The following is a 10,654-nucleotide window of genomic DNA, read 5'->3' as shown; positions in this document are numbered from 1 at the left end:
TGGCCTGGAAGAGACTCCCTCAAACTTAATAAAACATATGTGCTTTGGCAGATCCTGAGAATTTTCCTTGTTTGGGGTTGCAGCTGATCCCTTGTGCTGGCTTATAAAGAGTGGGCAAACTCATTCAAGGTTTTGGATCCCACGGTGCAGAAACCATCCTCAAAAACCCAAACAGGTTTTGATTTCTTTACCATTTTGGAAACTTCTGACTTTTCAAACGTTCATTATGGCAATTGCTGCATCTGATACAGGATTGGATGCGATTTTAAGAAATCCGACGACCTAGAACATATTGCCTTTGATTTCTGAAAAATTATTTCCAAAGGAAAGTATTTGACTTCCGTGCAGAGGGAGTATCTGATTTGTTTGGACTTTGGATAAACTTAAGCCTGTACATGTTTGGGCAAGAGTTGGATTTGGGGATTGATCAGCAAGGCCTGCGTGAGACTCGTTTCGACAGCGGCGAGAATCTCACATGAGCGTTTACCGTGTTTCTGAACAAATAAACACTCGGGCCAAGCAAACCAAAGCTCTTCTCATCCAGAGGGCAGGGAACCCGAGCCCTGACTGAGCAACCCTTGGACTCGCGAGAAGTGGACGTGACTGCATCGTTCTGTTCAGATACAAATGCGGAACGAGGGAGGGAGACAGCAGAGCCATCTCTGCGTGAGAGGAGTCAGGCTGCCCGGCTCCTTTCCGAGCCCCGTCTCCTGGTGGGGCCGTCACGGGGGCTGCCCTCTGCACTCAGCCTACAGCGGGAGCCTGTCAGGTGACATCCGTCCCCGACTCAGCATATTTCCAATGTCTGCCCTCTGTTTTTTTAAATTTATTTTTATTTAATTTTTCTTTTGAAAGACAGATGCAAAGAGAGGCAGACAGAGATTCATCTTCCATCCTCTGGTTCACTCCCAAAATGGCTGCAGCAGCCAGCGCTGGGCCAGGCCAAAGCCAGGAGCCAGGAACTCAATCTGCTCTCTTACATGGCTGGCAGAGACCCAAGTACTTGGGCTTGCACCTGCTGCCTCCAAGGGCGGGCATTAGCAGGAAGCTGGAATTGGAAGCAGAGAAGAGGGGGCCCAACAGGCACTCGCATGTGGAATGCGGGCATCCTGAGTAGTGTTTTAACCTCTGGGCAAATGCCCAGTCCTGCCCTCTTTCTTATCAGAGCCCTTTCTTTTGTGGTTCTCTATTTTTCTAATGATAGTGAGAACATCAGATGAGGTGCTAATGCTAATCTCTTTCTTTAACCTTTTGTGGTTTATCACTGTCTCTGCCCCACCCAAGGCTGCTACTTAAAAGCAGCAGAGCCATCTTCTTTCTTTCTTTCTTTCTTTCTTTCTTTCTTTCTTTCTTTCTTTCTTTCTTTCTTTCTTTCTTTCTTTCTTTTTTGACAGGCAGAGTGGACAGTGAGAGAGAGAGGGACAGAAAGAAAGGTCTTCCTTTTGCCGTTGGTTCACCCTCCAATGGCCGGCACGCTGCAGCCGGTGCATCGTGCTGATCCGAAGGCAGGAGCCAGGTGCTTTTCCTGGTCTCCCATGCAGGTGCAGGGCCCAAGCACTTGGGCCATCCTCCACTGCACTCCTGGGCCACAGCAGAGAGCTGGCCTGGAAGAGGGGCAACCGGGACAGAATCCGGCGCCCCGACCAGGACTAGAACCTGGTGTGCCGGTGCCACAAGGCGGAGGATTAGCCTGGTGAGCCACGGCGCCGGCCACAGAGCCATCTTCAAAGCATAGGTGGGAAGCAGGCTTGTAGCAGCCAGAGGAGGAGGGAACACACAAGCAAACATGGCTTGTTGGGGACTGCTGCCAGTGTCCAAAGAAATGTGTCATAAATTAGTGTATCTGGAACATTCCATCTATTCATGGAATCAACAAATAGTCATTGAGTAGCTAGTGGTTGTCAAGGACAGTTTACATGTTGACAAGTCAATAAGCCAGTGACAAATGATAATTAGTGCCAAGACACCATAAGCATAACAGAGAATGGTGGGGGGAGAGGAGGAGCCTGTTTTTTTAAATAATTTATTTATTTGAGAGGCATGGTTATAGACAGAGAGAGGGAGAAACAGAGAGAAAGATCTTCCATCCGCTGGCTCACTCCCAAGACGGCCGCAACGGCCGGAGCTGTACTAATCTGAAGCCAGGCGCCTGAAGCTTCCACCAGGTCTCACACGCAGGTGCAGAGGCCCAAGGACTTGGACTATCTTTCACTGCTTCCCCAAGCCATTAGCAGAGAGTTGGATTGGAAGTGGAGCAGCTGGGACATGAACCAGCGCCCATATGGGATGCCAGCGCTGCAGGCAGAGGCTTAGCCCACTACGCCACAGCGCCAGCCCCATGGGGAGCCTATTTAGACAAGGAGCCACCTAAAGGATGAAGAGGAGCCAGCCCTCCTACGGTGGGAAAAACAGGGCTGAAGGTGTTCAGGTGAGAGAAAGCTCTGGGAATTCAAGGAAATGGAAGGAGGCCAGTGTAGCTGGCGTCCAAAAGCCATCAGATGTATGGATCCGTGTGTGCATGCACATGTGTCTGTGTGTGTACACGCTTGCACACATGTGACATGCCACGTGGAGCATCCTGTAAGACCCACGAGGAGGCTCCTCACCAGGACTGGCCGTTCGGGCTTCATGGTCTGCATTTTCATGCTTGCAGGAACTTCAGAGGGTCTCTCCAGCACGCGCTGTCTGAGGGCCTGAGGCCGATGCTCGCAGGCGAAAGTCAAAGCCCTTCTCCCAGTTCCAGGACACACACGTGACCAGGCGTGCCGGGCCCAGTGACGCATCCTGATTTTTCAGTTCAGCCTCGAGACGATGCTTCTCCTCACGATGTCCCTTACTGATGCGTTTTTGTCACACAGCGAGTCTTGCTCCTGTTCCTCTCCCCTCTGCCCCTCTCTCGGTCTCCTCCCCTCTTCATCCCTGCTGCCCCCTTCCCTCTCTGCCTTTCTCATTAAGAGTCAGAGCCACTTGCCAAACCACAGCGCGTAGATTTCTGTTTTTCCCAAACAAGTTTCTTGGCTGGTTTCACCGACTTCTGTAATTGCTTCTCTCTTCTCCCATCCAGTCCTCACCTCAGACTCTCTCCCCCAGGCCTTAGCCCTGGGGTACCAGGTTGAACCAATGGCGACAGGAAAAAGTGTCATACGAAGCAGCCAGGAAGGAGATAACCTCCTGCGAGACTCTTGTGGGACACGGGTCTCCAGCCACCAGCTGGAGTGGAAGGCAGCTCTGGAAAACCAGATGGGACAGAAGAGAGCAGTGCGGCTCTTCTGAGCTCACTGCGCCTCTGAGTCAGGGCGATGAGAGAACATTCTCAGAACATGACTTCACCCCGCTCGGGCCTCGGCCGCATTCCTGGAAGTGAGTGCAGTCCGCTCTCGCTCTCGCAGCAAGCCTGAGCAGAGCGTGTGGGGCGGGCTTGTCAGTGCTTCGACTTGCTGCCTTCACTCTCACAGCTTTGGAGCCACTCAGTTTGTTGTAAAATAATTTTATTTTTTTTAAGTAGCCATTCTGCCCAGCAGCCGCACCGTGGGTTCCCCGTGGCTGCACTCTCATAGCTTTATACGGTGGTGGACGGGTCTTCCTGGGGGGATTTGGGGGCTGCTGACTTCATGCTTGAGCAGGAAGAGTGGTGGAAAATTCTTGTCAGATATAGAAAAAAGAAACAGGGTATTCTCCATGCCCAGAGTAGAGCAGGGTGGAGTCAGAGCACAGCTGCAATAGGTCCTTTTGTTTCACGGACACCTGACATTGTCTGAGCGTGTGTGTGTGTGTGTGTGTGTGTGTGTGTGTGTGTGTTTAACACAGGCGGCTTAGCTGAGTGACTTTAAGAAATTAATTTAATTGAAAAGTGATTCAATTACAAAGAGAGGAAAAAGCGTTCAGTTGGCATCATAGAGGGTCAGAGGCCACTGCTAATGCAATATTTCATCAATTGACTCATTGCTATTCTCTGCTTGATGTGATTTAGTTTCTCAAATAGCTCCTATCATGGCAGGCTTGCACTGGAGACAGTGTGCAGATGCCTTGTGATCATTACAATGTGTCTACTTCAAAATTGTAAAAGCAATTAAGCAATTTTAAATGCATTTGTGAGTGTGCGTGTGTGTGTGTGTGTGTGCGTGTGTGTGTGTGTGTACACCCACAGAGAGAGTTTATAAACGTGCAGACCAGGATTCAGGGTGAACACTAGGACGAGTGTTGAATTTCGACACTGCAGTGCCCTTCATGCATCTCAAAGAGCTTCCTGCAGACTGCCAGTTAAGTGTTTCTCATGCTCCTTGAATATGCCATTGTCTCCTCTTAGTGCGCTGAAGAGACCAGCGGACAAAGTGCTGCCCTGTGTGCCTCAGCCCACGCCGCACAACTGGTGCTGCAGCCTCGAGCAGTGCCCGTGGCTGCCGCTGACCTGTAGCCGTGCTGGGAAATGGTGCAGGGTCCATTTGCTAAAAAGCATGAGAAGCCTGTGTTTGTGGGGAAGGAGTTTTAATATGCTTTGCTTTTTATTAATTTAGTTTAATGCGAAACAGGTCATCCGAAAAGGCTTTCTCATAGAAACCCGGGCTGGGGGCACGGCCGTGGGGAAGGCGCATGGGAAGGACCGAGCGGAGCTGGCAGGGCGTGGGCCGGACGTGCACACACGGCTGCTGGCTGCGTCCTGCCCCGACCTGTCCCTCCCTCGTCTCCCCTTTACCTTCCTTGCAAAATGTAACGTGCAGAGTTCAGAAATGCGGGCGGGGCTCGCCGCTGAGGTGTGACCCCTCCTTCCGGCTCTCGGTGCCCCCGGCGAGCCGGGATGGCCCCTTCCAACCCCCACTCGTGGAACACTTTCTTTGCCTCAAGCACCCAGAATGGTGTGAGGTTCTGGAGACCCCCAGGGACTAACAGGTGATCTTTGTGCTTGTGCTGGAGGGAGGCAGGCAAACAAGACCCCGGATGCAGTCAGCTTTGCAGCAGAGGTGGGTGTGCGCCTGGGAGAGGGCGAGCCGGGCCGGCGTGGGGCGGGACGAGGACGAGAGGGAGCGTTCTCAAGGGGCGAGGACTCTGCAGGCCTCCACCTCTGGCTTGCGGCCCCACTCGTGCTTCCCTTCCCATGGGAGCACCGCTCCGCGGTGGCGCGGACCTGGCAGGACTGCGGGCTGCGTGACATGGTGCCAGCTCCCAGCCTTCTGTCTGCGCCGGTTTCCTCCCTCCCTGTCTGGAGGGAGGCGCTGCACAGTTTTATCAAAAGCTGCTTAGGGCGGCTGCACGTAGTCCACGTTCATGGAATGGAATAGATCTGAAAAGGATTTCTAGCGAGGTAAAAATGACCAGCGCAAGGTGCACCTGCGACCACGTGCAGGTGGAAGGCCTCGCAGCCGCGAGCCAAGAAGCTGTGGCCTGCTAAGGAGGGAGCTTCCTCAGCAGGCTGGGGGCTCCTGACAACCCCCGAGCCGCACACTCTGGACAGCTGCCCGCTGTTTCTGTGTGTAGCACTGGCACCATTTCCAAACATTCAATCTTGCACGGTTTTCCCTCCCTGCCCTCCATTGTGGCCACATGATAAGGCGAGGGTGGAGCCCCAGAACTGCTAATCTCAGATCCTTTGGCTGGAAATCCCACAGGACAGCTCTGACGCCTTGGAGAGGCTGGTGATGAAAAACAAAGTCGCATGGGCCATGGAGGGGCTCCCCTCTAAATGCACTCGGGAGTTATCATCTGTGGGCTTCCTGTGTGAGGCTGGAACTGTGAGTGTGTAAATGGGGGACGTGCCGTGAACAGGTAGATGCATGATCCTCCCAATCAGATGGAAAGAAGGGGAAATGACCAGGAACCCCAAGTTACCCTTCCTCCCCCAGGGCCATATTTGGGGTCCCAAAATGTCAGCATAAGGCACAGTGGGCCTTCTGGACCTGTGTGCTCCACCCTTATCCATGGGTTCAGCCAACCTCAGATCAAAAATACCCAGGGAGGCCGGTGCCACGGCTCACTAGGCTAATCCTCTGCCTGCAGCACCGGCACCCCAGGTTCTAGTCCCGGTCAGGGCGCCAGATTCTGTCCTGGTTGCTCCTCTTCCAGGCCAGCTCTTTGCTGTGGCCCCGGAGTGCAGTGGAGGATGGCCCAAGTGCTTGGGCCCTGCACCCGCATGGGAGACCAGGAAAAGCACCTGGCTCCTGGCTTCAGATCAGCGCAATGCACCGGCCGTGGCGGCCATTGGAGGGTGAACCAACGGAAAAGGAAGGCCTTTCTGTCTCTCTCTCACACTGTCCACTCTGCCTGTCAAAAAAAAAAAACAAAAAAAAAACAAAAAAAAAAACCTCAGGGAAAAAACCCTGCACCTGTACTAACATATACAGATGCTTTTTTCCTTGTCATTATTCCTCGAATAGCACATTATAGCGACTGCTTCCATAGCATAGACATCATAGTAGGTATTGTAAGTAGTCACGAGGTGACTTTGCGTACATGGGAGGATGTGTGTTGGCTGTGCACCAGTAGTGCTATTTTGCAGAAGGCACTCGATTAGCACGGATGTCGGTATCCAGGGATGGGGGGCCCTGGGACATCAAGGGGTGTCTGTGCTGCTCCTGATTGTGCTTCCCACCCACCCAGCCAAGCTGTGTGGCTTCAGTCAGTTCCTTGTGCAGTGAAGACTAGAAATAGAGTGTCTCCCACCCCCAGTTCAGTGAATGGTGAGAACTAGCTTCATGTGTACACAATACATGTGTACATAGCTATTAATGCATACACATATGTTTCATCTGTATATCACAGTTGGTTGAGTTTTACCCTCTTTTTTTTTAAAGATTTATTTTATTTATGTGAAAGGCAAAGTTACACAGAGGCAGAGAGAGAGAGAGAGAGACAGGGAGAGAGAGAGAGAGAGATCTTCCATCCTCTGGTTCACTCCCCAAATGGCCGCAGTGGCCAGAGCTGTGCTGATCCAAAGCCAGGAGCCAGGAGCTTCCTCTGGGTCTCAGATGCAGGTGCAGGGGCCAAAGGACTTGGGCCATCTTCCACTGCTTTCCCAGGCTGTAGCAGAGAGCTGGATCAGAAGTGGAGCAGCCAGGACTAGAACTGGCGCCCATATGGGATGCCGGCACTGCAGGCAGAGGTTTAGCCTACTACGTCACAGCGCTGGCCCCCTACCCTCTTACTAATTGAGCGGAAGACGTTGGGGACTAAACTGCGCAGGCTCAGGGGGACCAATCCTGGTCAAGTCGTAGCAAAGATTCCCATGGACTCATTAAGCGTCTCGCTCGCCTGTCCCTGCTTTAGAATCTATCAGGGAAATTTCAGGAAAGCACTACCAGGCCGGGGGTGGGGCCTAGGAATGAGTATTTTTTAACGGCTCCAAGGTGATTCCAATGTGAGGCCTGAGCAAGGAACTCGGACACACCCCCTTCATTTGTAGGTGGAGACAGCAGTGGTCGGAGGGAAGGTCACCTGGAGCCCCACGGCTCCCAGGAGGCAAGCGCAGCCCAAACCCAGCGCTCCCTTCTCCCCTCAGGACGGGAGAAACACCTCACGACACCTCCCGGAGCCCGGAGCCGCTCTCAGCTTGGACGGCGATGCCTTCCCCGGCACCACACACATTCCACAGGGACATCCCGGGAAAGCTGGGTCCTCACGCACCCAGAAAATCTCAGGCCCCTGAATCTCCTCACTTCAGTTTTATTGGAAGGCGTGGGGGACCCCAGTGGGGAAAACCCTTGAGTGTTACCAGCCTCTTCCTCATCTGCTCACAGCCTAACCCAGAGACCCCCATTAACGGGGTCTCACACTCACACGGAGGCTCCTTCACTTCCGGGGGCGGGTGTGCACTGAGAGCTCCCTTGGAGCGGAGAATGCCGTGAGCACACCTCACCCACCCGCCAGCCTGGCTCAGCAACGCACTGCTCTGCAGCTCGCGTGTCCGCGGGGGGCTGACTGGGAGGCGTGTGAGCTACCACTGCCCACCCTGGCCAGCAAGGAGTGCTCAGACCACCCAGGGCTAGCCCTGGAAAGATCCAAGGTCAAAATCAAAACCAAGGTCTCTGCTGAACACACGTTGCTTTTGCACCATTGTAAATTGAAAATAGCCCAAGTGGCACCATTGTGAGCTGGGGACAGGCTGTGCATCCAGACACAACTGGTAGTGCACGGGGCAAGGAGGGCCCAGGGGCGGGCACTCGGGCCACTTGAGGGGGCGCTTCGAGAGGGAGGGGAGGGGAGACAGCGGGGCCCACTTCTCGCTCCTCCTTGCCCGGGGGAACGAGGCCCACCTGCCAGTTGCTCAGAGAAGTTGGAAGTTCAGGTTTCTGGTGTTTTTTTTTTTTTTTTTTTTTTTTTTTTTTTTTTTTTTCAGGCAGAGTGGACAGTGAGAGAGAGAGAGAGAGAGAGAGAGAGAGAAAGGTCTTCCTTTTTCTGTTGGTTCACCCTCCAATGGCCGCCGAGGCCGGTGTGCTGCAACTGGCGTACCGAGCTGATCCGAAGGTGGGAGCCAGATGCTTCTCCTGGTCTCCCATGCGGGTGCCGGGCCCAAGCACCTGGGCCATCCTCCACTGCACTCCGGGGCCACAGCAGAGAGCTGGCCTGGAAGAGGAGCAACCAGGACAGAATCCGGCACCCCGACTGGGACTAGAACCCGATGTGCCAGCGCCGCAGGTGGAGGATTAGCCTAGTGAGCCGTGGCGCCGACCTCTGTTTTTTAAACATCCTGATTAGTGAGTGTTGGCCACGAATTTGAGTTTTCAGAGGCTACCACAAGGATCGCATCAAGCCCCCTTGGGAGCCATTCTCTGCCTGGGAGCCTTGAGCCCGCACACTAGGAGGCAAGCCCGAGGCTTCTCATAGTCAGTGCTGAGCTTTGGTGGTTTCCAGAATGCCGGCCTGGCACCAGCATTGACGAGGACGCCGGTGAGAGCGCCAGCAGCGGGGACAACTCAACAGGGCACTGCCCCGCAGCCGGCTCGTCCCTGCTCTCACTGTCCACTGTGCCTGAAGTCTCACCGCCATCAATAATGGAGTTGAAAGGAAAGGCATCCTCGCTGGTAAGCTCGAGGGTACTCTAAATTCTTTCAACACATGATGAGTCAGCTTTGCCAGCATCACCACGTGCCAGACACTACTGCTTCCTTTTCTAAGGCAAAGGGTTTTCGTGCACACTGGAGAATGAAGTGGACATTCCCCCGTAGCCCTGAGACAAGCTTTTAGCCAGTGAAATGCTAATACATTTGATAATAAACTTGCAAATAAAAAATCAGAATTACTGGCATTCTTCATTTCAAGAAGAAAATACCTTGGTTAGAGTGTGACATTAGGAGTCCTTGCTGTGAAGTCACGTAAAGACGTTAATAATGACCAGCGAATGCTTTCTACTTAGCAGTTTAAGAGTTGCTGTTAAATTGCTCTTTAATCGGAAGTATTTATGCAGCAGGCATAAATGTAGGTTGTTTGTGAAGCAATATTAGAGGCGAGCATAAACCACGTAGGTCATTTGCATCTCGGTTATTTTCCCTACACATAACCTTGCATCAGTTCTTTTTTTTTTTTTAATGTAGAAAACCTAAAATTAGAATGTGTGCTTGTGAGAATCTGTTTCAGGTTTACTTCTGTGAACAGTGCCACTGTCCCCAAATAACCAGAGGTGAGTAACAGTTTCTGACAAGAGCTGGAGGGAACAGGATTAAACGAGACTTAGGGCGATTATATTTTCTTTATCTAAAACCTTCCAGTCTTTGGGAAGCTGCATGGTTGCTATTTTGAGCCCCACTGCCCACATATCTTAATGATAGACTTCTTTGCTTCACGGTGCTCTTCTTCTTTTTGTCTCCGTTTGGGCGTATTTGTTATTTCATAGGCGATAATGCAAAAGTCATCAAAAGGCTCATTTCTATCCCTGGTATCTGGACGGGGATCGAGCTGCTCTCCTCTCACTGTTTATAGATCCGTCCCTGTGAGAGTCAGGTTTGCTGGCCAGGGCCCCTTCCAGCACGCGTTCCAGCCCCCCTGCGACTCTATTTATGGGAGTCTGTGTGATGGACTAGGACTAATCAAGGCTGTCAAAGGATGGGTCGCGAATTTATCCATCCATGAACTTGGAGCATTTCAGAGGCAGCTCTATCTCGTCTTCTTTTTTGCTCCCAATTTAATTAAAACAACAACCAAAAAAAAAAAAAAAAAAAAAAAACCACGTTAGTCCAAATGAGTGACAGTTGGCAGATCCGCATTATTCAACTGGAGAGACTCCAGAGTTTCTGAGGCTTGGAGATGGACAAGTAATTACCTCCTGCCTGGGACTATTTTCTACCAGGCTAAGCCCAATGTTTATTGTAAACTATCTGCTATTAAAAGCTGTAATAGCAAGCCTTATGTTCCCACACCATAAATTTGACTTCACTGTTTTTTATTTACCTTCATGTTTTATTATATTCTTTGAAATGTTTCATTTTAAAGGAGATAACGGAAAAATGAAAATTGAACAAATTCCAAATTCACGCTTGAAAAAAGAGATGGCTTCGCATACAGATTTTTCTCATACACCAAGACAGCCCTGCTGGCCACTTTCTGGATATTGGCAGCTTCTGTGTAACTATTAGATGTAGTAGCTATTAGTGCATCACTTATTAAATGGTCCAGAAAATGATCTAAAAATCGAAGCTTAACCAGATCACATAGGCTGAGGACAAGAGTC

This window comes from Oryctolagus cuniculus, chromosome 17 (assembly GCF_964237555.1).
Source record: "Oryctolagus cuniculus chromosome 17, mOryCun1.1, whole genome shotgun sequence".
Taxonomy (NCBI): Eukaryota; Metazoa; Chordata; class Mammalia; order Lagomorpha; family Leporidae; genus Oryctolagus; species Oryctolagus cuniculus.
The sequence above is the reverse complement of the archived record's forward strand: the minus strand, read 5'-3'. Positions refer to the sequence as shown.